A 16,472-nucleotide genomic window follows, 5' to 3' on the forward strand; every position below is an offset into this window, starting at 1 on the left:
ACCAGGCCCTGGAGCAACCACAGTTTGTAAACTGGACTCAGGCAGGGCAGGGAGACCTATAGCCCTTTGTGGTGGGAGCAAGGGGTTATGTAGAGAGGTGGGGGCTCCAGGCTGAGGGGTGGTTGGTGCCCCTTGCAGCTAGCCAGCCAGCCCCACTATGGAACCTCTTAGAATGACCCAGAACTTTTGGAGGGACCCTAAGAGAGGCAACCCAGGCTGGCCAGTTGGGTGGTGCCAGGCGGAAGGCACAGCCTCCCTGTGCTGAGGTTATTACAGGGGTTCCTTAAGCCTCCACATTGAGTAGGAGTCCCAAAGGAGAGCAGGGGCAAGGTGAAATCCTGTTTTGCTGCCGAAGAACCTGAGCCAACAGCAGGTGTCTCCTGGGATTCCCTGAGGAGTGTGGTAAAACACAGGCTTGGCTCTTGGCAGCTGCCTGGTGAGGTGTCCGGACCCTCAAAGTCACCAGACACACATCACACTCACTCTGACTTCAACGACTTCCTGTCCCATCCACGGATGCGCTCCTCCCCTGCAAGGGTACTGCCCTAGAACCGTGAGGCTCACACACGTGATTGACAAACCCCAGGAATAACTAGCGCAACTGTTTCCCTGCTTGCTGAGTGCCCAGGGAAGGAGCAGCTGGGCTGTGAATGCACCCCCTTACCCTAGAGACACAGGAGTGCCAAGCCTCCCGTTCTCCTGCCATCTGTTCCCCTATACCCTCAGGAGGGGTACCTACTGGAACTCTGTTCCCAATGGCCTCGTGGCTGCGGTAATGGCTCTCCCTTCTGGGATCTAAGTACCCATCAGCAGGAAGAGGTGAGGGGGCATCTCTAATATTCGGGTCTGTTCCTGCACACAACTTTTGCTACCTTTAGGGGGCTTGGCCTCTCCCTCTGACCTCCTGGGCACCACTGTTGTCAACCCAGTGCCTGTTCCCAGCCAGTTTCTAAGGGTCTCGTGCTCATCTCTGCCCAACACCAAAGGCCCCTTTCTGGGCCCAGGTTTGGATGGAAGATTGTAGGGTGATCTGCCAAGGGGTGTGAAGCGCCAGAAGTGTCCAGGTTCCAGAGCTCAGTCTGGCCCACAAGCTCCCAGCCTTTGTCAGGGGCCTCGGCTCCTCTGGGCTGAGGCTGGCCACACACATGGTCATCCGCTAACTATGTCACCAGCCCACCACCGACCCGGGTGTCTGGGCCTCCTAGTCTACACTACTCCCTCCCACCGCGCTGTGGCTGCTCCCTGTCCCCAGTACGGGTTGGAGCATACGCGGCTTCCCCGCAGCGACTGCGCTGCTCCTAGCAGCTCAGACGCAGATTTCGATGGCCGTGGCCAGCACCACCTGCCCTTTGCTCTTGTCTGCACGGCCATCGGTCCTGCCCGAGGGAGCGGACAGAGCCAGACCAGCCTCAGGCACGGGCACGGGCACCGGAACGGGCACCACGCTGGGCGGCGAGGACCGTGAACCGCTGCCACTCTCGGTGAGCACGGTGCGCTTGAGCGGTGCAGGAGCCTCGAGGCGCAAGGGCCCGGGCAGGCGGTCCCCAGGAGGTTTGCGTGCACGGTGCGAAGGCCGCCGCCGAAGCTCAGATGTGAGCTCTTGTTTGAGGAAGCGGAAGACCTCCTTGGCCGGCCCGCGACGCTCGGGCTCCAGAGCCAGCAGCCGCTGGAACATGCGCAGTGCAGGCTCGGTGAAGCGGCGCTACTGCGAAGGCAGCCCTGGCAGGCGGCCCTGCTGCCAGCGCACGAACTCCTCGAAGAAGGCATCGGCGCCCGACGCAGCCTCCCACGGGAAGTTGCCGGTGAGCACACAGAAGATAAGCACTCCGAACGCCCACACATCCACGCCTGTGTCCACCGCGAAGCCATCAGCATGGCCCGCCTGGCACACCTCGGGCGCTGTGTAGGGTATAGTGCCGCTCCCACGCTTCACACGGCAGCCCACGCGCCGCGTCATGCCGAAGTCCGCCAGCTTCACACGGCGGCACTCACGGTCACACAGCAGCACGTTCTCAGGTTTGATGTCGCGGTGCACTAGCTGTCTGCTGTGCATGAAGTCCAGCGCCAGCCCCAGCTGCTGCACACCGAGCTTCACCGTGTCCTCGGGGAGGCCCACCTGGGGAGGGATGATGTCAAACAGGTCTCCAGCAGGCGCGTACTCCTGGGCAAAGACATAGCATTCCTCAGTCTCGAAGACCACGTCAAAGACCTTGATGATGAAGGGGCTGGATGACAGGCTGTTGGTGATGCTCACTTCACGCAGGAAGTTCTTCAGCTTTGTCTTGCTCTTATTCACAAATTTCAGCGTCATTTTGGTGCCTGTGCCCTTGTATTTAGTCAGAAAAAGTTTTTTGAACTTCGTGTCAGAGAAGAAATAAAAACTGAATATACCAACTCTTTGAATTCATTATTTCTATATTACATTTGTCATATAAAGAAACAAGCTAAGATAATGTGTTTGTAAAGTTGATTGATGTTGGTATTTTGTTTTCAGTACAACTTACATTTTTTTTATCCAAGACCCTTTCCACAATATTTCTAGTGTCACAGAGTCAGAGACTTAAGGAATGCTAAATTTAAGCAAGTGATGGAGAAGATATGAATTACCAATCTTTTGGGTGGGAAAATATGGAGAATAAAACCCGGATGGATGGATGGATGGATGGATGGATGGAGATAGACAATATGTGAGGAAAGCCTCTATTTGTTAATGCTTTAATGATTGTCATTCCATGTCATCATGGAAGTATAGGAAGTAGTACAATGGGTATCCTTCTTTGAGAAATCAAACCCACACTGTATATGATATTTTTAAAGGGTGGTAATGTTTATTTTATCACAATTTCAGAGGTTATAATTCATAGTCATGCAGGAGAAGAGATGGGTAGGATATGGTTAATGACAACATATATCCATTCAAGTATGTTCCCTATGATGTTTCCTCCAACTAGATACATCACCTACTTTCTTTTTTATTTTTTATTAAATTTATTTTTAGAACAATCTTTTCTTATTTTACAATAATATCCCAGTTCCCACTCCCTCACCTCTTCCTGCTCTCCCCACCTTCCTTTCACCCCAGCCTCCATAAACTCCTCAGAAAGTGTAAGGCTTCCCAAGTGGAGACAAAAAGTCTGACACATCAGTTTGAGGCAGGACTGAGGCCCATTCCACTATATCTAGGCTGAGCGAGGTATCCCGCCAAAATGAATTGTCTCCAAAATGCCAATTCAAGTACTAGGAATAATCACAATAATAATGTAAATCTCTCTGATAATCTGTAAGAGAGGAACTGGGGAAAACTCAAAATTATGTCCCAGATATGAGGCTGATCAGCTTTCAAACAACAAATGAAATCATGGTTATCTGGAATATCAAGATGTAGATGTAGGCTCAGTTCAGTTTCCAGTGGTCTTTTGTTACATTCAGTTTCTGGTTGTGTGTTTTAGAAATTATCATATAAGAAATTATCTCAAACCTTTTCAAGTATACAAAGCAACAGTCAGGTTATGATATAGTACTGCCTTGATTATTTTGATTATAGCTCATAAATGTGGGAATATAATCAGTCAAATTAAGAACATTAATAGCTTCTTCAGATTTCTTGTCAACACTTATTTGTATTTTAATGTCAAATTTGATTATCTCTGAAATGCTGGTATTAGAAAGCTTGAAATAAAACAGTAAAGGACTACTATACTCATGAACTCCAAAATCAAGGCAGTCAACAATAAGGCACGGAAGAGAAAGGCACTCACAGGCCCCCACGCATTACTGAGAAACTGGTGACAGCTGATGGTTTTTTGAGGAGGGAATGTCAGTTTAATTATGGTGTGAATACCAGGTGGTTTGAGAAAAATTAGTAATGGCTCTTACACATGAGCATATGGGCATGCAGTGTCACCCTAGGTAGGTTATTTAAAACAAAAACAGGCATGGGGTTAGGAATGTTGGAATTAAGAGAGTGCATAAGGAACCATTGAAAAGGAATAAAGGCAAATATGAACAAAGTCACTGTATACATGTATTAAATTCTCAAAGAATCTCAAAACTGTTTATGTAAAAGGTCACAGCTCAATAACATTAAAATCTGATGTAAAGTTTTATCTTTTGGAAGAAAACTATGAGAAAGTCACTGTCAGTGCAACTTAGATTTTTTGATAATGGACTAGAAGCATTTTTTTTTCTGCAGACCCAGATAAGGGGCCGGGCCTAGTTGATTCACTTGTGCTTTGAATTGTCTTCTTTTTTCCTTTTTTAGGATGAATTACATAATACCTGTGATTCTTTTTTAGCATTTCCACAAATGTTTTCATTATCTTCAGGGAAAGGTCATCTTAAGTGGCATTTAATTTTCTATCATCCAGTGAATAAATATTTGACTGTGAAAGTAGCCTAGTACCTGACTGAAACACAAACAATTGGGAAGCCATGTGATTCAGTTACTTAATTTTATTTTGATTTTTCGGGACAAGTTTTCTTTGTGTAGTTTTGGAGCCTATCCTGGAACTCACTCTGTAGAACAGGCTGGCTTGAAATCGGTTACTTAATTTTAAAACTGATTATTGTTTTTTTTATTCCCTGTGGACTCTGTAATTATTTTTGGTTATGTCCTGTCTTAGAGTTTTAAAGTTTTTATTTCTGGGAAGAGACACCATAACCACAGCAACTCTAATGAAGGAAAACATTTAAGAGGGTGTGACTCACAGGTTCAGAGGTTTATAGTCTATTATCATCACTGCAGGACAATGAGGCACACAGGTAGATACGGTACTTTAGAAGGATCTGAAAGTGGAGAAGGAGCTACATCTTGATCCCACAGGGAAGAAAACGTGCTCTGAAACACTAGGCATGGCTTGAGTATACAACACCACCAAGTTCTCCCACACACATCCCCCAACAAGGACACACTTACTCCAACAAGGGCACACCCTTAATAATATAAGATCCATATGAGCTTATAGGGTCAAATGCATCCAATTAACAAACCTCCAAGATACCCTTAGAAGAGAGAATAAGCAGCTTTATGGTGTCTCTAATAGAAGAGATTTGTGAAGATGAGAGCACTTTTTTTTTTACAGAAAAGCATAATCATTTGGCTGACAAATAAAAGTTTTAGAAGAAACACAGTAAATGCAGAGGAAAAACTACTTTCTCATTTCATCCATCTTAGGTTCCTGTTGGGGACTCCACAACATAACAGAACTTAAGAAGAGAAAAGCACGAAGACTTACCTAGCACAATCTTTCACAACTCCAGAGCCTTCCTGAGGAAGGGAATCCTTCAACAGTGCTTAGACCTGAGATTTTTTACCAAGTTGATGAAAAGTGGAACATTATAGAGCATGGTAAAAAATAAAATCAGCATGAGTCAAGCAGGGGAATACAAATAGAGCTTTTGCTCATGTCCTCCGTGTGTGCCTTCATCAGTCTTCAGATATGAAGCTGCTCTTTCCTCTATGGAGGGACATGTGGTGCTTCTGACATGTTTCAGGAAATTGTCAGAAAGTCCTTTCTAGGTTGTATGAGCATCAGGGGAAGACCAGAGGCCATCTTCATATTCATTCTTGTGCTCAAAATGTTGTCTGATCACCATGTTTTCAGGTAGCATATTCTGAAATCCTCCAAATATGAAATGAAGACAAAAGTCTGGGTATAATTTCTGAGTTACATTCGTGTGTGATCCTGAAATGCAGCATTTAGAGCAATTATGAATTTAAACATTAACCTCAGTATATTCTGTTCTGTGTACATCATTTTGAATCTTTTTTTTTTCAGTTATCCTTGTTCAAAGAATATCTGGAGACTTAAATATATAAGTACATTCAAATAACTGGAATAGTTTAGACAAAGTCTTTGAGACGTTGCTATTAATAAGGTTAACTTCTGAAGTACCTTGGAAATTTTATCTTGGCACTTGTAATAGCATTATATTTAGATGTGTCTGAAGACTACTATAAGTGGTTAAATGCTAAAACCTGGACTGTCTACAGGAACATGCACAGCATGAATAGCCAGTAGATTTACAACAGAAAAAGACACGGGGAACACCAGACAGATTATCAGAGACACAAAGCCAAGAAGGAGCATGCCATTTCCTTAACTCACCCTAGAATCTTCCTTGGAGTTTTTCCATATTCAGTGGTGGTGTCCATTCTGAACTCACTTATCGACATAGCAGTGTGGCTTCACTTTGCCTTTACCCATATATTACTTTGTTCAAGAAGTTTCCTCAAGCTAGAAAGACAACAGCTCTTCAATCAAGAATTCTTACACCTAGGGTGAGCTTTAATTAAGAACACTAGTCATTTGAAGCAAATGTCTGAATAATCATTCACTTCCTAAGTGCTTGAGGCTCTGCCATTTCAGTATTAAAGGAACTTCAGGTCCCCAGCAGCACCGTGATCAAAGAGTCCATGCAGAAGAGTCTCTGTGAGAAACAGAACATCCTCCTGGCCATAACTACTTCCTGAATGTACTGAACAGACTGCCTAATAGTCCTTAACACAACCAAACAGAAGAATATAAAATATATTTCTCTTCTGCCTAGTAGGATAGAAAACCTTATCCAAACTTAGGTTAATCTACAGGAATCCCTGGGATATTTATGGAAACGAAGGATTACTTCCCTGTAACTCTGAATTGGGAAATGGAATCCAGATCTTAGCACATATGAAAATAAAAGGATTAGCTAGGTTAAGTTCATAGTACCAAAATTCTTTCCTATGAATATAGCTTCTCCTCCTGGTGTGAGAAGTCCTTCTCTCTGTGTGTTGCTTTTATTGGTTAATGGATAAAGAAGCCGTTTTGGCCTGTGATAAGACAGAATAAAGCTAGGCAGGCAGAACTAAACTGAATGCTGGTGGAAAGAAGGCTGAGACAGGATGAAACCACGTAGTCCAACTGGAGACAGACACCAGACATGTCCATACTCGTAAGCCACCGTCACGTGGCCATATACAAATGAATAAAGATGGGTTAATTTAAGATATAAGAATAAGCCAGAAATACACTTAAGCTATTGGCCAAACAGTATTACAAATAATATAGTTTCTGAGTCATTATTTTGTGGTCTGGGCAGCCAGGACTGAACAAGCAGCCTCCAACAACATCCTCCATCTATTAAAAACACATAGAAAGCCATGTTATACATAATGATTCATGCCTTAAATTCCAGAACTCAGTAGGTATAGACATGTAGATCTGAGAATTCAAAGTCAACCTAGTCAACATAGTGAAATTTAGGATAGTTTGGCTATCGAGTGAGATTCTGTCTCATTGACAAAACAAAAACAATAAAAATGAAGTTACCCCAAAAGGTGGAGCAGGGATGGTGATTCACACTTGTAACCCAACATGAAGGATGCAGCAGCATTTGGATATTTTTAAGCCAGCACAGTCTACATGATGAGTTCCAGGAGAGCCAGGAATACATATGGAGAACCTGTCTTAAACATCATCAAGAACAAGAATGTTAGCAGAAAATGCATAACACATGAACCAACACATTAGAATAGTACATGAGTGTGTCAGGAAGAATATAATACCCAGGACATTTAAAAACTCTCTTCACTTTCATTTTACATGTGTGGGTGATTTGCCTGAATGCTTGTCTCTGCAGTACCTGTTTGCACTGCCCAAAGAGGTCACAAGAGGGCATAATATCTTCTGCAACTGGAGTCACAGAGGGCTGGGAGCCACCTTTTGGCTGAGTGGACTGCAACCTGGGTGCTCTCCAAGAGCAATCATACAGTGAAAATTTTACTAAAATATCTGAGTAATGTGTTCCAGTGATGCATCATTTGTACTCTGAATTATGCCTTGCAGAAAATTCCATGGTCAGTAGTTGCTCTGTACTGTCAGCAAAGGTTATCATTTCTAATGGGAGCAGCATTCATTAACCACCTGATAAATGAACATTTATACTTTTGCATAAGCACTCCAAGTATTTCTGGTTCCTAACTATGTGGAAAGATGCTCAAGTATATGTAACATCATTTATACAAGGCTGACATTTTTATTTGAAATATTGTGGTAATTTAGCTTTATATGCATATTTTTATTTTAAATTCTTCTCTGAGATAATTCTATTTCTGGAAGTATGTCTTAAGTTCAGCCCAAGTTAAGGGCTGCAAGCATCAAGCATGAAGCATTTGCAGACTTAATGGTAAATATGCACAGAACCCTTAAGGACCCTGTTTTACTGGTAGGATGTCTGTATGTGAGATCTCTGAAAGCTTTTTAGAAAATAGAGGTGCAGGTAACATAAAGACCTGTTGTTTTTAGGGCATATCACTCAAAAATTTTAAAATAAAGTGAATGAATGATGAATGATGTAATAGCCAATTCTTCATGATTTAGCCAAACTCTCACTGGTGTGGACTATGGAAAAAAGGAAACTTTAAGCAATAGAAAACACAAGTTGCATTTACTAAGGAATGCAGAATTAGAACAAGACTCTGTTGGAGCCAGAGATAGCAGAAGTTATTATGTTTTGGGTACATGAGTTTTCTTTGGTAGGCAAAGGTCTTAGCAAAGATAATATGTGTACTTACCTCACAATATTAAGGGCTTTATGAGGCCATGGAACAGATCCTGGTTCCTTCCAGCCTGATTTGGGTGTCCTGAGATGATATCAGAGATGATGACATGCTTAGTCTGGGGAACACGTTCTGGCCCTGCAAGGTGCTAGAGTGAACCATTGATAACCTTGGCATCTCCAAGCATGGGAGTGTTTGTGAACTCCGTCAATTTTCTTTTGGCTTCTTGAGGTGAGACTTGAGGGTTATGAAGCCAAGCTGTATCCTGTGCAGCTGTGAATAGGCTTAAGGAAGCTGTCCCCTAGATTTCTGAAGAATGGAAAGGGAAGAAGAAAAACTAGCTGACAGCAAGACTCCCTTTCCTGTAGAGGGATGGTTTAGGGTTGTCATCCAGAGATTGAGAATCTCAAGGCTGCATTTTGAGATTCAGGTAGGTAAAGTCTTATCTCTCTGTTCATTTCATGAGCACCTTCCAGATTCCATGGGTGGGTCGAGAGAAAGTATTGTGGGTCATAGGTGCAGTCACCTGTCAACTGACTCTCAGGTCATTTGCAAGAGAGTGGAGCCTCTTTGTGTGGGAGACTGGGTGAGATTAGAAGCAGGCACATGCAGAATGGTTGTGTGCATATTTGGCTGGGGTGGATAAGTATATCTCCTGAGTTGGAGAAGTGTGATATCTCACAATTAATTATTGAAAGGCCAAGCTGTCTGAAGTATCAAGGGTGCCACTGGGTCCAGGCCTCTTTCTTAGTTGCTGGAATTTGCTGGTGATCCTTTATACCTTGTTTTCTAGATCTTGTCACATCTCAGATTAATTTGCAAATCATATTCCCTCTGTATGTCACTTCTCACTTTTGCCTCTTTACCATAGCACCACTCTGTATGTTCATAAAACATTTTCAATCCAGTATTGCCAAATGTTTGGTTCTCAACTTGTTGGGCTCTACAAGACCCTATTTAGAAAAAAATATGCTAATCACATTTACCTGCTTAGGGCTTCAGTATCTGAAATGGCACAGATCACCTGACAGATCTCATCAGCCCTAGGTTCTAAGGAACATGCTTCTGTTGAGAAAGTCCAGAGATCTGGAGAAAATGCATTCCAGCCTAACGATGGGCTGGATCCTCTTTACAAGAACTGTCAGAAATAGAAAATTGAGGTTAGGCTATAACAAAACTCTTTGATTCAATAACCCCAAGCCTCTCCGAATGCCTGTCCTTCTCACGATCTCCTAATGGGTGTTGTACCCAAAGCCATTAACAAGCACATATACCATAACAGCTGGCTCTAGGCCAAGGAATTTGCCTTTTGTTTGCTGATAGAAGCACCATAGCAGTGATCGACATCATGTTCTATCCCATGATTGTGTGCCTCTTCTATCTGTATGCGTGTGCATGTGCATGAGTGTTTCCAACTTAGGGTGCCTCTACACAGCCCCGACAGACCTCTGACTTGTCACTGCTCTTGCCTCAGTGTATTGATTCAAGGTTTGGACCATCATATTCTTTCTAGGACTGTTTTTTCTAAATATCTCAGGGATCATCTGGCCTCATGTGACTCCAGCCAGACATATCAAGAGTGAAGCACATCTTCACTCACAAACTTATAGCCTGAGTGAGCTCTGCTGATTCTCCAGGGGAAATTTTTTATTACTACCTGTATAAGAGCTTCCTTTTTGACCCCAGAGAGGCTCCTGATATGGCACCTTGGTTTCAGGTCATTTTGGAGTAAGGAAATGAGCCAGAGGTAATGGCTGTACCATGGACAGCAGCAGACCCCTCCCTGGACATTCTATTGTATCCTGGAGAGCCCTGGTATTCTCTGTGATGTCATCAGTGTTGTGGCAACACCAACTGCCTGTGGGGCATCTGTTCACTGCCTACAGGTTTTGGACGTAGCCATGTTGGCAAGACTGAGCAGGCTCCTTGGGAGACAGAAGGGAGAGCAAAACGAGACTAGAGGGAGTCAGAAGGAAGCTGGCCTTCAACCTCAGTGTCGCACATCAAGACATAAATGGTTCTGGGGAAAACGCAGTGAGTCCTGGGGAGGGAGTAGGGAGTTTCTTGATGGTGGAAGGCTTCAGCTTGGTTTTCATAGTGAGTCACAGGATCTTAGAGCTTCGTGGAGGTAATGAATCTATCCTTCTCTCTGTTACTAAAGAGTAGATCTGGAGTTTAGGGTTTCTGATGGTTAGATTGGCAGAGAGCCAGTAATGGTCAACCCTGCAGCTGCTGTGCTGGGGTCCATCTGCTTTGACTCAGAGTGGGAAGGAAGGAGAGGGATGAAAGAGGTTTCAGTTACAGCACTGTACTTCAGCACACTGGATTTCTTTTGGTTGTGGGTCACTAATAACAGAGAGAGTACAGTCCCCTGGCCAAAGCTTGAGGATCTCACATTTTACCTCAGAGCCACTTGCAGGGTAGGAACCATTGAGTATTGCTGCATGTCAGTGACCCCTAGGGTTTCTGAGTTCCTCTCAATAGCCAGTCAACTTTAACTTGACTTTAACTTTAACTTGAGTGCAGGAATGAGCCATCACTCTCCCTGCAAGTGTCTGTTCTTGGCGAGTGAAGGCTCACCTGTGGATGCCCTGTCCTTAGGTGTCTCCAGCCTGTCCTGTCACTAGGTTATCTCACCTTTGCTAATGTCATGATGGATGGAATGTATTTCGCTGAAGTTTGGGGAAAATCTTCATCATGACCCATGTGACTTATCTTTGGTCTGATGAGACACCCACAATCTCCATCACCCCCACACATTGTAACAGTCCTGTGGATATTTCCTGAGATACTCATTCACTTCATGAAACTGAACTTCCTTCCCCATCAACATGAGCTAATTTCTTAGTATCTTTCACTTCCCATCTTTTTGATTAGGAGGGGAAGAGCCATTCCTTGGGAATGTTTAGAAAATGAGTCTTGACCTCCATTCATGATGAAGTATTAAATTAGAATTAATTAGAGTCTAACTATCAGAGAGCTGCTGACGAGCTTCCCCTGTGTCTCAGGGAAGGCACCTGAAAAAGTCAGCTTGGCTTTTGGTGAACTGGGGAAGAGATGGTTATGAGATAAGTGACTGCAGTTGGCAGTGACTCTAACAGTCCATTCTCTGAACATTCTGCTGTATCCTAAAGATTCATTGGCATCTTTTCTGAAATTAACAATGTTGTGTCCTTGGGGCCCTCATTATGTGCATATAGGGTTCACTTGAAGACACAATGGCAAGATTGAGCACACTGGTTGACAGAGAGATCTGACTTTCGAAGGAGGAGGTTGGGGGTTGAGTTGGACCTTACAGAAATGGGATTTAATAGCTGAGATCTTTGGAAGAGATGGTTTTATGCTGTTTCTCTGGTAACTAAAGTGCAGACCCATTGTCAAGGATTGCTGCTAGTTAGTTTGGCAGAGATCCAGGAATTGTCAAGGTTACAGCTGCTGTTCTGTGAGTTCCTTAATTTTATTTTGAGAGGCAAAGACCAGCAGGAGTCACAGACTAATGAGGTGTGAGAGTAGGGTGTTGCACAACTCATCATCAGTGGATTCTTTAGGTTCTGTGAGTATCTCATGGGAAATTCCCCATCTATGCACCAGGGTCTCAGACATTCAGTTACTTCTATTCCTGGCCACAGGTGAAGAGGGATTCATTGTGCTATGCACTAGAGACTCCAGGAATTTTCTGCAGCACATCAGAAATGAGTTGATATTTCCAAAGCAGCATGGCTGGGTGACATATGCCTTCCAGCCAGCGGGGCAGCAGTAGGGGCTGATGCACATAGCTAGCCACAGTGAGTGGATACAGAGGCATGGCTTATGGGCTCCCAGTTTGAGGACAGTTGTCCTGATCCTAGGGGTCTTTACTGTGCTCCTGCATTCACTCTTCCTCGGCCTCTTCTTCAAACTCAACATGATCTCTCCTGGTCCTGTGCCATACTACTGCATAAATTCACTAATATTTATCAACTTGCAGGGAGTACTTGAAAAACATCAAACCCAAACTCTGTTACTGGGCAGGAGCAGCAGATGAAAAAGGTGGCTACACTGACCCTGCAGCTTCAGATGATGACCCAAGAAAGGAATGAACTTCGTGGAATCCTGGCTAATTATACCAACAAGGATTTGAACAACAGGTAGCCATTTTGTTTAGTTCCCTGGTAACTGTCTTGACCCTACTGAGTCAACCCCAGCATTCCTCAGGTCATTGGAGACTGCATCTGCAGAGTGTTCTGCCCAAACTAAATATCCTGAGGGCATCTAAGAGGCATAGCTGAAACCTGGGAAGGAGTGATATCAGGATACAGGCTGTGTGATTCCTCCAAATAAAAAATTTGGACTGCTCTTCAGTATCGAGAGGGAGGGGGAATGGTGTGGGGGGTGGAGAAGAGGAGTGGGGATAGGGGGAGGGGAGTGGGGGGAGGGGGCAATATTTGGGAGGAGGGGAGGGAAATGGGAAACGGGGAGCAGGTGGAAATATTAATTAAAAAAGAATTAAAAAAAAGAAAAAAAAAGAATACAAAAAAAAAAAAAGCAGAGCCTTGGCCTGGATCAGTCTGGAATGAGGCAATAGTTTGTGAGCTCTCAGCATACATTTCATGAGGCCTTGACAGGTGTTGGCGTGTGGACAATACTAGGTGCTGTGAGTTTATGGTGAGTCTTTTTGCTTAACCAGCAAGTACTTGAGTACTGGCTGCTCCTGGGAGCAGCTGCACGGGCCTGGTTGTCTTGATGCATCTCAGTGTATGATTTGAAGTCTGAACTTCATCACTGCTCTTCTCTAGTCTGGTTTCTTATATTCTGAGACAATTCTGCCTGCCAACATTTATTTGGCATCCTCCGTGTACGTGTGTGTGTGTGTCCTGGCAGCTGGGGGTCTGTGGCATGTGGTTCTTTCTGTGCCACAGTTTCCAGGTGATCCCACTAAGTTCCCTTAAGGTCAGGGAACTCCACTATGACCAGTGATGGGGCTCCTGGCCTGTGTGCTCACCTTGGAAGTCCATTGGAATCCACTGGAGACTTATAAATCTGTCCTTAAGTCGGTTCTCCTCCCTGGAAATACTGATTTTGTGCTTTAGAAATCCATGTAGCAATAGAAACCTGGGATCAAAAATCCCCGTTCTGAAGACAGGAACAACATTATCATAGATTTCTGGTGGGATCAGACTTGTGACACAGGCTCCTGAGGACTTAACTGTTCTATTCCTCCAGGCCCATTGATGGAACTCATGCAGCTCTGGATCACTCCCTTTGCATCCCTGACTGCTGGTCTGGGGCCAGGTCAGCAAGTTTAAACAGCACCAGGTTGTCCTAGTTGATAGCTATCAGAATGTGACATTGACTGTGCTGGGGTGTTTAAGGCACAGCCTGAAATCATAGGGTCATTAAGTCCAGAATTCACGGGGTTCTTTGCTCTGGGGCTATGCCCTAATACAGGCTAAATTTTGAGTTGGAGATGGTGAATATGGAGCATAAGAAAGTGATGTTGGAGCTACAGAAATTCCCCATGGAGATGAGAGAAGCCTTGTACAAGTGCAAGTTGCTGACTGAGGAAACTGTTTCTTACAGGTGAGTAACTGACTTCACTGGGACTCTGTTCCTTGGGAGTGACTGCTTTTGCCATGTTTTTGTCTTTGAACCAAAGTGAGGACTTTCCTTTTGGCCTGTCTCCCTATAAAAAGCAGTTTGTCTTATGCTCTTGACTTGGACCTACTGGACTAGTTTTGCTAAGACTGAAGTATCTGTGAGTCCATCAGAACATTGTCCTGCCAGCCTCAGGAGCCTCTAGATTAAAAATCTATTTGTACCATGATAAGGGTGTCAGGCATTTGTGGGTCTTGGGGGCTCTTGTAGGGGTCTAGAGAGGTGATCCCATTCTTCCCATAGATAGAATATATTTCAATTGGGTCTGCTGTCCTCCCTCACTGAATATTTGTCTTCTACTTCTCAACCTGCTGATGCTTTCCCAATACCATGGACAGTTAAGTACATGTGGTAGGAGGCAAACCCTGCTCTCAGAAGTACATTCCTTTTATTGTAACAGTTTTCAGAAGTACTCTGAGTCTTTCTGTAATTTGGCCATTCTCTGACATTTGACAGCCACTAGGTTATCCTGGCATGTTGACTGTGGGCTCTGGTATAGGGCTGTCTGGGGACATGGGACTTTGCATGGATGATGTGGGAGATGGAGGCTAGGTAGGGCTCATGGTATTTTTATGATGGTTCAGCATCCTCCACAAGCAGCTCCTGAGTGAGCGAACTCAGTTGAAGAAAAAAGTGAGCATGTTGAAAGAGGAGAACCGAAAGCTATGGAGGGAGCAGATTTCACTGCAAGAGTCCTGTGAGAAGGTGAAGAATCACTCTGAAGAGACCGATGAGAAGATCTGTGAGCTATGTGCTGAGGCAGAGGAGGTAGGCTGCAGCAATGTGGGCAGGCTGCCCACCATCTGTAATAAACACACACACACACACACGATCCACTTTTCCAGTAGCTCACTAACATCCCATCCAATTGTTGATTTCTGTGATTATTCCAAGACTTTCTAAGGATTTGGCATCTTGTGAGATCAATGGCTGGAAACAGCTTTAAAGGAGGAAATCCCCATGTAAATGTCAAAGGAGTGGTTCTTGTTTATATTTTTTATCTTCTTTCATGTTTCATCAGTTCAACCTCTTTCCCTCCTCCCAGTCATACACCCCCTGCTCCCCAGACCCAAGGTCCACTCCTCCTTAATTTCCCTTCAGAAAATAGCAGTTCTCCCATGGTTATTTGATCTAATTATTAAAATAGCATTAAACCCTGGGCTTTGCTCATGTTTGTTACACATTCTAACAATGAGATACATCACCAGATCCTTTTAAAGTCTTGAGATATGATCACACTACGTTCCAAAGATTAGCTTTGAACACACAGTGTAGTTCAAATGAGACTTTAATGTTCAGTCCTTCTGTCTCAGTCTCTGAGTAGCTAGGATTAAGGGTTTGCATCACAAGCTCAAACCTAGTCTAAATACTTAAATTAAAATTGATGCTTCAACCAAATGTCCAAGGTCAGTAGATTATATGTTTGTGTTTTTAAGACATAGGTGCTAAATTATAGTCATCTCAAAAGCATCGGTGTAAATATAATTTAAGATGCTTCATCATTAGTAGACAGGTAGCTTTAAGACGAATAATATAAAGGTAGCTTTCATTCATTTAACCATTCAAGAGTCTATGTTGGGAGTCCCATAAATGCCAGGAAGTAAGCTATACGTGGAGAAAACAGATGTCTGTCCTGAAGGAACTGATGAAGTTATTACCTTTAATTCATCTCTTACATTATAGCTGGTTTCTGCTCAGTGCAACCCTCCAGCTCTCATTGTGTTTGAGACCTCCAGTAACAGAGGCTTTTCCTGCAGGAGGCAGAATCCAACCCTTACTATTGATCTGTCCATAAATTTTACTCTTCACAGAAAAGGCAATTTTTCCTCCTTCCCACTAGCCATGGCCTATATCAATCCCAGGTATAAGTGAAAAATATTATATGCCATCAAATCATAGGGATTCCTGCTCCTCGTTAATATTTTAGAGGAAGAAAATTTTAAGCTCTCCTTTGGGTAGAGATTACATAGTTAATAACTCTGTTTTAAAGTGTTGTAACTCTTCAACGATTCACATTTTTTTTATTGAGTGAACATTTCTTTTTATTGAAAATAAATCATTCTCACATGCAATAGATACCAACCATAGTTTTCTCTACCTGCACTTCTCTCAGCTCCTATAAACCTCCCTTTTCCCAGATCTGCTGCCCTTTGGTTTCTTTTCAGAAAAGAACAGGCAAGCATGACAGAAAAAGAGGAAAGGCCCCCCATACAGAGGCTGGACAAAGCTTTCCAATAGGAGGAAAGGCATCCCAAGAGTGGACAAAAGAGTCAGAGACACACCACGCACACTCCCACTA

General features: G+C 43.8%; 1 pseudogene; it reads right to left on the minus strand.

The window, feature by feature from the left end:
* Positions 1 to 1,306: 1,306 nt before the first annotated feature.
* LOC130863173 (serine/threonine-protein kinase SBK1-like) lies at positions 1,307 to 11,245 on the minus strand (annotated as a pseudogene).
* Positions 11,246 to 16,472: the final 5,227 nt, after the last annotated feature.

The sequence above is a fragment of the Chionomys nivalis genome, chromosome 20 (assembly GCF_950005125.1).
Source record: "Chionomys nivalis chromosome 20, mChiNiv1.1, whole genome shotgun sequence".
Taxonomy (NCBI): Eukaryota; Metazoa; Chordata; class Mammalia; order Rodentia; family Cricetidae; genus Chionomys; species Chionomys nivalis.